At 41.5% G+C, this 14,971-nt stretch overlaps 1 protein-coding gene across 3 annotated transcripts in view; it reads left to right on the top strand.

Moving 5' to 3' along the window:
- Positions 1-14,971, top strand: part of adcyap1r1b (adenylate cyclase activating polypeptide 1b (pituitary) receptor type I) — a 37,192-nt gene that overhangs the window by 3,438 nt on the left and 18,783 nt on the right. The gene's annotated exons all lie outside the window — the stretch shown is intronic.

Here is a 14,971-nt window from a genome sequence, read left to right as displayed (position 1 = left end):
CCAAGATAAAATAAACTTTATTAGTCCAAAAGTTGGGAAATTCACATTGTTACAGCAGCAGAAAAAACGTTTTATAGTGCAGTGGTTGTGTGTTAATAACAGCAGGTATTGAGTATTGTACATTGAGATATGTACAGCCTCCAGTGTTTGCATATGCGGTGTGTTTTCACGTGTACATTCACTGCTTAGTTGGTATTTAGACATTTGTCCTTATCCCACTTCCTTCTGGCTCATCCATGGTTATATAACTGCAGTTACAGTCATCACAAAAAATGTAGTGGCTGTATTCAATGAGATTCTTTTGTGTTTTTATTTTTGGTATGCAGGGGTTGCTCTAAATATTGGGAGGTGATCTTTCCAGCTCCCCAAAACGACACATGTGCTTTGCAGTTCAATTCAATTCAAGTTTGTTAATGCTCCAGGAACCTGTAACTGTAAATGACACTGAAGTAATGTTACTATTTCAATACAATATGTTGAGCATAGCATTATTCCAGGCAGGCCGCAAAGCTCAGCCACTATTACAGGAGATCAGCTGATTTTGTTTTACACATCCAATTGTCTGTTTCACATAAGGCGTTAGCTGTATGTCCCCAGTTGCTGCAAATCTGCAACTCACCACCCCATCTCTCTTTCTGTGCCTAACCTTTTAAAACTGGAACCAATGAAATAACTGCCAGAAATCTTTAATTTTTTGATAATACAGTGTTTGTTGAACCTTTAGACAATGTAGATATATAAATTTTAATCTACATATATGATTTTAAATTTTTCTGTGTTTGCAATTTAGTCATTACAATGTGTCATGCAATTTATATCATTTTTGAGGGTAAAAAAAGTCACACTGATGATGTAGAAGTCTCAAAAACTCACAACACACATGTATTAAATATGATACACTTGGCTTTAAAGGGCTAAATATTGTATCTGGTGTCACTGTTTACTCTGAGCTGGGCTTTTGCTGCTCCACTCCATGTCTCCAGCATTCCCAGTATGGATGTGGAATCGTGAGGCGGTGTGTACAGTGAACAGACCCATACCAGGAAATGCAAGTTGCTAGAGGTGCAAATATCACTACGATCTTTTGACTGGTGAACAGTCTTTGACCAGCATCAGGCTCGTGGGTGGCCAAGGCTCATTGATCCACATGGGTAATGAAGGCAGGGCCATGTGGTCTGATTCAACAGACGAGCTACTGTAGCTCAAATTGCTTAAAAAATTAATGCTGGTTCTGATAGAAAGCTGTCAGAATATACAGTACTTACCAGTTTGTTACGTGTGGGGCTGCATGGCTGCAGACCAGCAAAGGAGCCCATGGTGACCCTTGTCCACTGCCAAAAGCACCAACAATGGGCCTGACTGTCAGAACTGTTCCACGGAGCAATGGAAGAAAGTGACCTGCACCACTAGGCCAGCACACACCCTCTCTGCCATCTTTGTGATGGCAGAGAGGGTGTTCTTCTGTTGAAAACCTGGCACTAGGATGCACTATGGCCAGTGGAGGCAGTGTGATGCTTCAGTTCAATTCAATTCAGTTTTTTTAATATAGTGCCAAATATCCACAACAGTTGCTCCAAGGTGCTTTGAGAATTTAAGAGGAAAAGACCCTAAAATAATAAAAGAGAACAGAGAGAACCCCAACAATCATATAGCCCTACAAGGACTTTGGCGACAGTGGGAAGGAAAAACTGTCATGGCTGTGTGCAGGCAGGCAGGGAGGAAGGACCCAGAATGCATGACTCACTGAGGAAAAGTTGAACTCAAAATAAACAGCTTTATTGCGGGTTGCAGACTGAACAGAAGACTAACTATACTGAGGGAAAATAAACTAACAGGCAGGCAAAACAGGTACTGGAACACACAGCAAAACCTGAGGGTGAGCAGACATTAACGACACGACAGAGAGCAAAGGAAAACACAGGGCTTATATACACTGGGGAGTAACCAGGGAATGGGAAACAGGAGGGAGACACAGCTGGGAGAAATTAGACTAACCAGACAGGGGAGAAGTAAAACAGAACACACTGACATCCGACTGGGACTATCAAAATAAAACACAAAACACAAAACAAATCACAAAGACGCAGACTTGACACTGAGAGGCAGTGGCGGTCCTAGCCTGTTTGGCGCCCTGGGCGAACACTCCCCCCCACCACACACACATATGAAGAGAGAGAGAGTGTGCATTGTATGCAAACGGCTACCAAACAGCCATGATAATTCGTCATACAATGAGAACAGGACAAATCAACAATTGACTAATTAATATTAAAATCTGTAACATAATGTATTGTTTGGAGTTTAGTCTGTTACTGTTACTATTTTTACCATTTCTCCTTGGAGCAACTGTAACCCGCATAACTTCCTTAGGGATTAATAAATTATTCTGATTCTGATTGTTTCAGGATGACCTGCCATTATCCAATGACACATCTGCTTACCTGCATCTTTTGCTCGTTTTACATAACCTAATAGACCTACACCTTAGCTCACAGATTCACTTTGTGTAGGGTTTATTTCTGGGATTTCACACAACCCAGGATTCAAATCATGAATACATAATGGGCTTGGATTTACATCATTATGAATGAAATGTGCTCTATTTGGAAGCAGCCGGCCCCCCTCCACGAAAGTGGAGGGGGGGCAGACTGTGTGTGAGACTTTAAATCATCAAACTGTAAATTATAAATTTTAAATTGATCCCTTTACCCCGAGTCCTAAAGTGTATATTTATTTTCTTACTCTTCTTATATTTATTGTTTGTTTACTTGCACTGCTGTAACTGGAGCCTTGTGTCTCGTCTCTCTGGACTGTATGTAGCGGAGATGACAATAAAGTTTACTTTGACTCCAGCAGCGAGCAGGCGCACCGAGGGCTCTCGCGCTCACTTTTCGCATATAGAATTTCGAAAAAACATCGGTGCAAATTATAAGTCTGCATGATTTTTCTTTTTCTTTTTTATTTTCTTTTGCAAGTTGGTTATTAGATGCCGCTCTAGCCAGCCAGAGAATCCCCCGTCGCCCCGCCCTCTCCTCCCTGTGCCGCAAGCAGCAGGCGCACCTCGCAAACGGAGGGCGCCCCTACTCCCAGCAAATGGGCGATAGAAAACCGATCGGTGCCTATGACATTCCTACTATGCGCTGGCATGACGTCGGGGCAGCATGAGAATGAGCTATTTTTTTATTTATTTATTTTTAGCCGATGCCCGTGATGTCGCCTCCCACCACGATGCCGCCCCAGGCAACCGCCTGTGTCGCCCGTATCAAAAACCGCTACTGCTGAGAGGCAGTCTGAAAGAATATAACACATGGAACCCAGGGACGACAGAGACTTAAAGAAGAATTAACATCAAACTAAACTCATGACCAGAACCAAACTGAAACATTGATTTATAATACTCATCAAAACAGGATAGCTAAAGAATCAGACATAAATCATAATACAGAAAAACACCAAAACATAAGAAACAGAAAATGCTGTGACAAAAACTTCCTTTTAACAACAAGAAATGACCAGCAGAACCAGGCTCAGGAGGGACGGCCATCTGCTGCGAACCAAGGTTTTCTCCTGAAAAACCTTGTATATACCTTGTGGATGTTACTTTGACATGCACCACCTACCTCAGCATAGCTGTAGACCATTACGGCCTTTCATGGAAACAGTATTCCCTGATGGCTGTGGCCTCTTTCAACAGGATAATGCTCCTACCATAGCAAAAATCATTCATGAGTGATTTGAGGAACAAATTGTTGGATTTATTGACCTGATCTTCAATCCAGTCGATCTCAATCCAACCAAGCATCTGTGGGATGTGCTGGACAAACAAGTCCAATTCATAGAGGCCCCATCTTGCAAATTACAAGGTTTAAAGGATGTGTTGCTAACATCTTGATGCCAGATAACCACAGCTCTCCTTCAGGGTTGTTTTGGCAGAAATCAACTTCAATATTAGGCATTCTGTCATAATATTATGCCTGTTATGAATTATGCCACACAGGAACCAATCAAATGCAAGGTAAATAGCTGTCTCTCTGTCTCATTGTGTTCACAATATTGTAATTTGAAAGTAATGTAATGTACTGGCTCCTAAAACACACCTGCCTACAGCCAGGTTTTTGTAGCCATGAAAATTGGCAATACAGTCTGTGACACTCACAGAGAATCTGGCTGTTTAATGACTCTTAGCTGTGGTGCATTTTGAGGATGTTTTAATGTTATTTAAACTGTTACTTTCTTTTGCGCTTTAAAAAGCCATTGCCTCGGCCTTGTGACTGCATAATTCCCAACAGAATTGTGGGAAAAATGGGACATAATAGGAGCGAGAAACCAGGCCAGTTTTCATACTGTCTTTTCTTCTTTGTCTCCCACTCTCCATCCCTCTCTCTGTAATGCGTGAACCTCTCTCTCTATCTCCAAAATAATGAAGACTAAGTCATGTCTGTGTATATTAATTCCTCCCATAATTCCTTGGGCTAAATATAGAGCCAGAGACTTGAGTGACTTAGTGAGATATTCAGTGGGAATTAGACAGTCCGGTGGTGGATTAACACATGAGATAATTAATCTTGAAGCACAAAAAGAACATTTCATTTTTCTGAAAAGAGGAGTAAGCACCTCCTTGATTAGAGATAGAAAGAGAAGAATAGTTTTGGTTTGAGGTTCTCTCAGTGAGTAGAGGGGGATAAGCCAGTGCATGCCTCTTCTCCCGGCTACAACAGCTGTCAAGCTTGACCAGAACACATCCTGGGGGGCTAGACTGCTCTAACTAAAATCAAAGGAGGCTCACGCTTTTTGCAATCCTGCTTTTTCCTCCCTGTCTCTTTTCCTTCTAATGATACATCTCATCACTGAGAAAGTGTCTCTCGGCACCGCAGCAGTGTTACAGGTGAGTGATCATTAGGATATCCTTGCTTCTCCTTTTCCTTATGCCGGAGCGAACCAATTCCTCTTCTCCCGAGTGAATAGTTTTTCTCAGTACCCACATATTCATAATGCAGCTCTTTTTCGCCAGCCTGCTCCCCTCTTACTTTCTCCATCCCTTCTTTACTTATTCTCAGTCTCTTGGGTGAAACTTTACACGAATGTTTATTCAAAGTACAGACCGCAGTCTCCACATTGTGTGTATGTTTAGTTTAGAGAGTGACTGTGCCTCTGTGTGCATAAGTGTGTGCTTTTTTTTAATTAGGTATGTGCTCTTTAAACGAAGCATCAAACATTACACACATCCAGGCTGACACTGTTCAACATGAAAGCCGCTGAGACTCATTAGGACACTGATTACAGCTTGGGGAGGAGAATTCTGAGCAGCTGCTGAGCTTACAGGCAAACACCCACACACACTCATGCATTCTCATTTTATGTGTGTTCATGGGTAACAATATGTTTGTTTTTAAGTAGGACCAGTTTGGTTATTATTTAAACAAATGTTTGTGAGTTGATCACAGTTTGGTGCTATATAGAGATTGATAGTGCTAATAGATATAGTCAATTGGCTATGTGATCGTGTGAGATTGTGCCCTCTCTAGACTCCCTGCTGGCCACTGCCCACAATTTCCTGAGTTCCCCAGTGTTATCTTTCATGTGATGTTTGGATGCACAGGAAGAATGTGCACAAATTTCTATCAGGAGAGTTTCTATAGATAACTTCACAATGAATTACTGCTTTCAATTCTTGTTTCTTCTGTTGGGTATTGGACAGCAGTATGTCTCCCTTCATTAATCGCAGCTATTGCTCCTTTGCTCCTTTGCCCCTGGCTTTCTGCTTCAGCTGCTACCACAGTTGCACTGTGTGGAAATATTGTAAATCAAATTAATTTGATCGTTAATCACACAGTTAAAATGTTTTCCAGTAATCATCTTGCAAACATTTAGATCCAAGAGTTCAAGAATGAATATTAATGCTGTCTGCTTCCACTGCTTTTCAGATTTCTGTTTTCCTTTGCTCTTATTCAAAGTTTTTAATTTATTTTGTTTCTGTGAATCACTTTGTAACTTTTAGGTGAAACATTATAAACATTCTGTCATGAACTTATAGCTGTCCTTTCCAACTACGCTACTTATGTATTTGTGATTATTGACCACACCATTGAAAATGGTTCCAGATGGTCTTTAGGTGTTTTTGTAGATTGGAAATGTGTGGTTGGCCACAGCCATGTTGATTGATCATATATACTCACAGTTACATATATACAAACACAGTACATATGTAACTACAGTATATGACTATGGCAGTGTACTGACCAGGAGATGAGTACACTGTGGTCATAAAGGGATGGAAATAGTCATCAACAGTACTTGGGTAGTACTCAGTTTGTACTAAGGAGCCCAAAACGTCCCTAGAAAAAATACCCCACATTATTAGGCAGGATGGATCCATGATTTCATGTATTTTATGCAAGGGAAGATGTTTCCAATCTTTTATTGTCCAGTTTTAGTCAACCCATGTATTTTGCTTTTAGGTAATGGAAGGGGAAACCCGGTATGGACTTCTATTGCTGTAGCCCATCTGTGTCAAATGTTGCCTTTCTATCATTTTGAAGAAGTCTGGCTATTCTTTTCTGGCCTGGAGATTTGTGAAATTTGTGTCTCCATTATTAACACCATTATTACAGACTAACTTGTCAGCATTTATTTTAGACATATTCAAGCAGAAATGTTGCCATTAACCATTTTTGAACTACGGGTTGATTCTGTTCAACAGTACAGTCATTGCTCTCTGATGGGAAGAAGCAAAAACACTCCTTCCTCCCACGCATGATCATGTTTGTACTGAGAAACTGTAGGTCTGTTCCTCTATGGGTCACTCTATTTGTGGGAAAGAGGGGGTGGGGGTTATCTAAATGAATGGAGTTGTTGCTGTATGAGGCAAGGAGGTGCTGCAACAACTCTGTGCTTAAATAGGATTTTAACCATTCATAAAGGAATAAATGAGGAACTCAATATGCAGAAATCATTTTTGCTATTTTTATATTTGTATTTATGTTTTTATACTGTTGAGCTCATTTATGCAAGCCACAAATAAATCAACATATCTACAATTATACAGGGAGTGCAGAATTATTAGGCAAGTTGTTTTTTTGAGGAATAATTTTATTATTGAACAACAACCATGTTCTCAATGAACCCAAAAAACTCATTAATATCAAAGCTGAATGTTTTTGGAAGTAGTTTTTAGTTTGTTTTTAGTTTTAGCTATTTTAGGGGGATATCTGTGTGTGCAGGTGACTATTACTGTGCATAATTATTAGGCAACTTAACAAAAAACAAATATATACCCATTTCAATTATTTATTTTTACCAGTGAAACCAATATAACATCTCCACATTCACAAATATACATTTCTGACATTCAAAAACAAAACAAAAACAAATCAGCGACCAATATAGCCACCTTTCTTTGCAAGGACACTCAAAAGCCTGCCATCCATGGATTCTGTCAGTGTTTTGATCTGTTCACCATCAACACTGCGTGCAGCAGCAACCACAGCCTCCCAGACACTGTTCAGAGAGGTGTACTGTTTGCCCTCCTTGTAAATCTCACATTTGATGATGGACCACAGGTTCTCAATGGGGTTCAGATCAGGTGAACAAGGTGGCCATGTCATTAGTTTTTCTTCTTTTATACCCTTTCTTGCCAGCCACGCTGTGGAGTACTTGGACGCGTGTGATGGAGCATTGTCCTGCATGAAAATCATGTTTTTCTTGAAGGATGCAGACTTCTTCCTGTACCACTGCTTGAAGAAGGTGTCTTCCAGAAACTGGCAGTAGGACTGGGAGTTGAGCTTGACTCCATCCTCAACCCAAAAAGGCCCCACAAGCTCATCTTTGATGATACCAGCCCAAACCAGTACTCCACCTCCACCTTGCTGGCGTCTGAGTCGGACTGGAGCTCTCTGCCCTTTACCAATCCAGCCACGGGCCCATCCATCTGGCCCATCAAGACTCACTCTCATTTCATCAGTCCATAAAACCTTAGAAAAACCAGTCTTGAGATATTTCTTGGCCCAGTCTTGACGTTTCAGCTTGTGTGTCTTGTTCAGTGGTGGTCATCTTTCAGCCTTTCTTACCTTGGCCATGTCTCTGAGTATTGCACACCTTGTGCTTTTGGGCACTCCAGTGATCTTGCAGCTCTGAAATATGGCCAAACTGGTGGCAAGTGGCATCTTGGCAGCTGCACGCTTGACTTTTCTCAGTTCATGGGCAGTTATTTTGCTCCTTGGTTTTTCCACACGCTTCTTGCGACCCTGTTGACTATTTTGAATGAAACGCTTGATTGTTCAATGATCACGCTTCAGAAGCTTTGCAATTTTGAGACTGCTGCATCCCTCTGCAAGATATCTCACTATTTTTGACTTTTCTGAGCCTGTCAAGTCCTTCTTTTGACCCATTTTGCCAAAGGAAAGGACGTTGCCTAATAATTATGCACACCTGATATAGGGTGTTGATGTCATTAGACCACACCCCTTCTCATTACAGAGATGCACATCACCTAATATGCTTAATTGGTAGTAGGCTTTCGAGCCTATACAGCTTGGAGTAAGACAACATGCATGAAGAGGATGATGTGGACAAAATACTCATTTGCCTAATAATTCTGCACTCCCTGTACTAGGATGTGACTTAATACAAGTCCAAGTGTAAGAAACGTTGGAGTAGCAAGTGTGGAAGCAAGTTCCTGAGTGTGTTTGATGTCCTTTGTGATTGATAGGACAGTCTGACTTAAAACAAATAAACAAAAAATATAGACCAGAGATGCTGCTGACAGAAGGCTTTAATAGGGAACACGCCCACCGTTGTTCCAGTACTGAGGTGAAATGTAGGTCATATCTGGAGTCTTGTAAGTCAAGATGGCACCAGAATTTCCTGCATATCTCAATAATAATAATAATGATAATAATAATAATAATCAGTTTCATTTCTTAAACTACGGTTTATGATGTCAGAGGTTCGAAGCAGCGTCGGAAACACAACATGCTGATGGTGTACCAGCGCTCATGTCTATACTCCTGATTGTGGAGGAAAACCTTTGCTGCACAGAGTGGGACCTGTTGTTGCCACACTTAGACAATTTCCATCCGTACATGAATAAAGCAAAAACTCATCCATGAAACCGCAACTAATAAATCAGCAGACGTGATAAAACACTGCTTTCCTGGTGTTTAATTTCAAATCAACTGAAAAGAAAGACCAAGACGAGCGTATCAACTGCACTCGATGGAGCTGGCCTCAGGCAGTTCAGAGTGGGAGGTGTTGACAGTTCCGGGTGCCTAGTTGGAGTACTGGAGTATGGTTACACTGGCAGCAATCTAAATATTTACTCTATCTCTCATTCACTGAAACTGAAGCATGATTTAGGTTCAATGTTATGTATCAAATCACAAACATTTTTAATGTGCAGTGCGTTTGCTGTTTACAAAATCTCCCTAAATAGCCACACACATGGAGATAGGAGGATATTTGAGATGCTGTAAATGTTGGCTTTTTCCCACTGAGTTTTAGTTTCTGGTTTCATGGACTGCATTGGCGGGGCATACAATATGTTCACAAGGTGTGTTCAGACTGTATGCAGTCTGAGAGACAGACCTATCAAGTCTCTAGTATAATGAATTTCAGCTGAGCTTGAGTTACTTTATCTAAGTTTTTCTAAACTGATGGGACCGTAAAGGAAAGCGTTCTTTAAAAAAAGAAAGATTGTAGGTGCTTTCCTAAACAATCCAGTGTCATGGAAATGAAACTGAAGTGTTAGGTTTTTGTTTTTGTTTTTTTTTGTTTTTTTCTCTACACCTTGGTAATATATCATCAATGCTGTGATGCATGGTGTTGTGTAAAATAAATGAATTCATGGGAGATTGTGCTTTAGCACTTACCATGAAAGCTTTTCTAAGGAAGAGCATTAGAAGTGATTGAGGTGGCTTTGGCAATGAAGCAACTCCCATTCATGTTGAGTCTTGTCTGATGTGTGTGTGTCCTTCTTACTTTAAACTGCAAGTGAAGGTAGTGTTTGTGTGGCTGTGGTCTAACAGCAGGACTTGAAAACCGACTGATTTTAGGCTTTAATGATTCTGCTGTTTCTACTACGTTTTTTGGTGTTTATTGTCTAAGAGATAAATAGAAGCACATTAGAAAACTTAAGGGGCACTATTTACAGTGGAGCTCAAGAAGGAGCAGAAAGAGGTCCCAGGGCCACGTGGTCCACTTTAGATCCAAACTCAGCAGCTCTCTCAGCGGTTGCTCTTGACAACAGCAGAAGGAGGAGCTTGTGCTGGCAGGGCTTTGGTAGAGTAGGAATGCCAAGCTGCCAAGTTCTCCCTGTGGGATGATGCCCCAGGCCCAGTCCTGATACTTGGCTTTGTTCATGCAAGCCCTCTAAGCCTGCTGCGTCACGGTGCATCCATGAGGGCTCACACATGCATACACAAGAGCTCTTTACACGGACACAACCTGACCTGCTGGTTCATGTACAGTTTGAATACTCAGTCATTTGATAGCAAGATAGTGACTTTGTAATGGTTCACAACTGATGCTGTAGGGGAAATAATATTCTTTTCTTGGTTTTCAAACTGCATTTCCCTATGAACTCAAAACAAATATTCTGAACATATTTATGTTCTCTCCTTCAGCACAGATGAAAGGATGTTCGGTGTTTTTTTCTCAAAACATTGCGTTATTTGTGTTAATAATTAATGTTCTGCTTGTGAGTTGCAGATTCAAGATTTTTAAACTATGTCTTTAATGAAGGCCTACCGTACAGTCCACTGTAATGTCTCTTGCTTGGTCTCCAGTACTTGGAATGAAAACGTCCATCACTTAAGCTGTGCTGGCAGACTGAGTCTCTTCTGCACAGCATTCACGATACAAGAGTTCTTCTCTATGATAATAAATCTGAAAATAGAACTGACTGACAAAACTGTGCTGAATATGGATGAGTGAAAACCTGAGTCGGCAATTTAAATCCCACATTAACAACATTTGACGTACTGTAGAGATAATTATTTTCAAATTGAAAAAATATATATATATATCAAAATATTTAGAGCGCTATTGCTCTTTGTGTTGCAATGCAGTGAGACTAAAGATATCATGTGGTTCAAGCAGGTTTTGTCCCTACAGCAAGATAAGCGTGTTATGTTCAACATTTTCAAATTGATCCTCAGTGTAAGGTAAGGAAGAAAATTTGCTGAATGATACTTTATTTTTTCTAAGAGAAGAAATGGTCTGTTTGATGAAAACGACTCTTCACCAACTGAGAGAATTTATCTGAGAGCTTTGTCTGAGAACGCAGTGACACAGCCATGGGTCTTTTGGGCATTCTTAACAACAATAAAGCTGTAAAAACATACCCCCTTTCTCATTCCCCACATCTTCAGTTCTCATCTTTCTGACTTATATCTTACTCTCAAGAGACATGAGTAGGGAGGAGTCCAGGCAATAGGAACTATGTGAAGCACCCTCGCCTTGCAGTCTCATTTTAAAATGCCGGTTTAATACGACATGTGGCACGACTGCAATAATAATTCCTTCCCCAACTACTGCTGCTCAAATATAAGTGACATTACTTTTTACAAATTCAGAACATGGTGTAATGTTACAAGATTTACCTTTTTAATATTGCACACACACACAAACTGTGATGGGCAAAAGATTTTTATCATCATAAGTAACTAATGAGATTGCAAGACTAGGCTGACCAACCTGTGCAATCCCTGGATTGATTACAAGAAGGCCTATGACTCAATGCCCCACACCTGGATCCTGGAATGCCTAGAACTATACAAGATCAACAGGACCCTAAGAGCCTTCATCAGGAACTCAATGGGGATGTGCCATAAAACACTAGAGGCCAACTTCAAGCCCATAGCACAAATCACCATCAAGTGTGGAATCTACCAAGGAGATGCTCTGACCCCACTGCTGTTCTGCATAGGCCTTAACCGCCTCAGTGATGCGATTCACATTCTTATATACGCACCTAATCAACGTCGTTGACAGGTTATGACAGCGTTCTTATGTGCCGGCACCGGTGTTTTAGCTAGCAAAGTGGCGTGGCTGATGTGGAGTGAAGCCACATTAATGACAACGTGTACAACCATTGGAGATGTGAGCAGGACAGTTGATGAAAAAAGTTTCAGTTTCAGTTTCAATTTTATTTCTATAGCACATTTAAAAGACCCAGGTACATCAAAGTGCTTCACAGACAAGGCGCATTTGTGGGGTTACAGCAGTAAAGGAGCAGGAAAATACAGTTATCAGCAAAAGAAAATACAGTTTTAAGATGGTGACGTGGAAACAAGCATGGACCGGGGAAAAGTTAAAAACTAAGTTGTTAGGAAGGCAAGCTTAAACAGGTGGGTTTTAAAACGTGATTTAAAGGATTGGATGGATTCCGACGCACGGACATCAATCGGCAAGCTGTTCCAGAGTTTTGGTGCGGTAAAAGCAAAAGCACGATCCCCCTACTCTTCCGTCAAGACATTGGTGCTCTCGTGGGGATGTATAGGTCAAGGAGGTCGATTAAGTAGCTGGGTGCCTGGTTATTTAAAATTGTAAAAGTGTATAAAAGGATTTTAAAAAACATACGGGGAGCCAATGAAGGTTGGCGAGGGTGGGTGTGATATGGTCATGTCTTCTAGTGCCGCTTAAAAGGCGTGCTGCGGCATTCTGGACTAGTTGCAGGCGTTGGATGAGGGAAAGTTGGAGGCCTAAATAAAGAGAGTGTGGACTTTATACCAGTTTTTAATAGGCCACGTAAAACTGGAGTTATGATAAAAAAAATATATGCAATGCTTGGTTTTTTTCCTATCATTGTTTATATTTACTGTGGGAAGAAACAGTAAAAACGGCGTTTTATAAGGAAAACGCTCAAAAGCACTCTCCGCCTGTGAGCAAAAACAGCCCCCCTCCCAACTCCCCCAGCCTTTCCTATTGGTGGAAAAATGTACCATGTGGACCAATCAAAAAATGATATGGCAACATGGCATTTAGTTGTTTAGGAAAGAGGGAAGTTTTAGGAGTGACGGCGGTGTTTTGAGATGTGAGAGATTTGCGATGTTTAGCGCAAATCTTGTGTAGTTAGTGTGTAGTGTAGTCAATAGTTTTGTTGTGTGTGTCAGAACAATGAGGCGACTGCTGAATGTTACAGGTGTTACAGGAGTGATACATCTCCTGTTGTCAGGCCTGCAGGTATCAGGCTGTTGTTCTTCTTTATCTCATAGTGGACAGAAATTTTTTTTTGGAGTGGCACAAATAATTTGTGCGGCATCAGATGATGCAGAGCAGCTGAATGTTCTGTAAATAGTTTGAAATGTTTATTTAAAAAACCGCCTTGGCTGCATTTTTAGGTAAATAGCTGAAAAAAACTTTGTTGTTTGCAAAACTCACTTACTTTATTGAAGAAGTGACTATATAATTAATTACCCAACATTGGTCATTATATACTGTATTTTGCAGACAAAGAGTTACAGGACTCTCTGCCAGACCACAGACTCATAATACAAGTCAGAACTCTATAAAAGAAAAAAGAAAAAAAACAAGAAAGTTGTGTTTTCAAAATTGCAGTTCAAGTTATTTTTTACTTCCAATAGTGTTAACATACTACACAGGTCCTGAACAAGATTTGTTTTTAATTTTCATTGTAAATGTGCTAAAGCAGTTAATTAAAAGTAGTCTAACATAAATGTAAATGCTGTAATTTGCTTATTTTAATAAACCATGTAACTTGGATAGATTCGATGCTGGCGTGCACACGTCTGCTGTTGCTCACAGTGGTTCAAGAGACCGCTCAGGGAGTTTGTGTTTTCGCTCAGACACATGAAAAATTAGAGGGAACATTGGTTACAAGTACCATGGGATCCCACAGGCAAATGGGAACAATGAAGAGGCAGGTAGGAAAGGTGCAACCACCAAGTACCAGGCAAGTCCTGAGGAGTCAGCTGAATGGCAAGAACAAGATCTGGGCTATAAACACTTTGGCCCTGCCCATTATCAGGTACCCTGCTGGGGTAATAGGCTGGCCAAAGGAGGAGATAGAAGCTGCTGACATCAAGACAAGAAAGCTCCTGACCATGCATGGAGGGTTTCACCCCAAGTCCAGCTCTCTGAGGCTGCATGCTAAGTGGAAGGAAGGAGGCCGGGGACTGGTGGCCGTCAGCACCACGGTCCAGGATGAGGTAGCGAACATCCATGAATAAATCAGGAAGATGGCCCTAACGGACTCAGTGAATACCTCAGGCAGCAGAAACCCAAGAAAGAGGAGCTAGAAGAGGCACCATCATGGATGGACAGGCCCCTGCATGGTATGTACGACCGGCAGATAGAGGAGGTGGCTGATATCCAGAAATCCTATCAGTGGATGGACAGCTGGACTGAAAGACAGCACAGAGGCACTCATCATGGCAGCACAGGAACAAGCTCTGAGCACAAGATCCATAGAGGCTGGGGTCTATCACACCAGGCAAGACGCCAGGTGCAGGCTGTGTAAAGATGCTCCTGAGACCATCCAGCACATAACAGCAGGGTGAAAGATGCTAGCAGGCAAGGCATACATGGAACACCATAACCAAGTGGCCGGCATAGTGTACTGAAACATCTGTGCCAAGTATGGCCTGGAAATCCTGAGGTCAAAATGGGAGAATGACCGAGCTAAGATCCTGTGGGACTTCCAGATACAGACGGACAAAATGGTGGTGGCTAACCAACTGGACATAGTGGTGGTAGACAAACAGACGAGGACGGCTGTAGCGATAGATCTAGCGGTTCCGAATGACAGCAACATCAGGAAGAAAGAACACAAGGAACTTGAGAAATACCAAGGGCTGAGCGAAGAGCTGGAGAAGATGTGGAGGGTGAAGGTAACAGTGGTCCCCGTGGTAATCGGAGCACTAGGTGCGGTGACTCCCAAGCTAGGCGAGTGGCTCCAGCAGATCCCGGGAACAACATCGGAGATCTCTGTCCAGAAGAGCGCAGTCCTAGGAAC

The sequence above is a fragment of the Aulonocara sp. 'chitande type north' Nkhata Bay genome, linkage group LG17 (genome assembly GCF_057382095.1).
Source record: "Aulonocara sp. 'chitande type north' Nkhata Bay isolate Kocher_YH1m ecotype deep benthic linkage group LG17, A_spYH_male_GT1.1, whole genome shotgun sequence".
In the NCBI taxonomy this organism is placed as follows: domain Eukaryota; kingdom Metazoa; phylum Chordata; class Actinopteri; order Cichliformes; family Cichlidae; genus Aulonocara; species Aulonocara sp. 'chitande type north' Nkhata Bay.
This window is presented reverse-complemented; position numbering and strand designations above follow the sequence as displayed.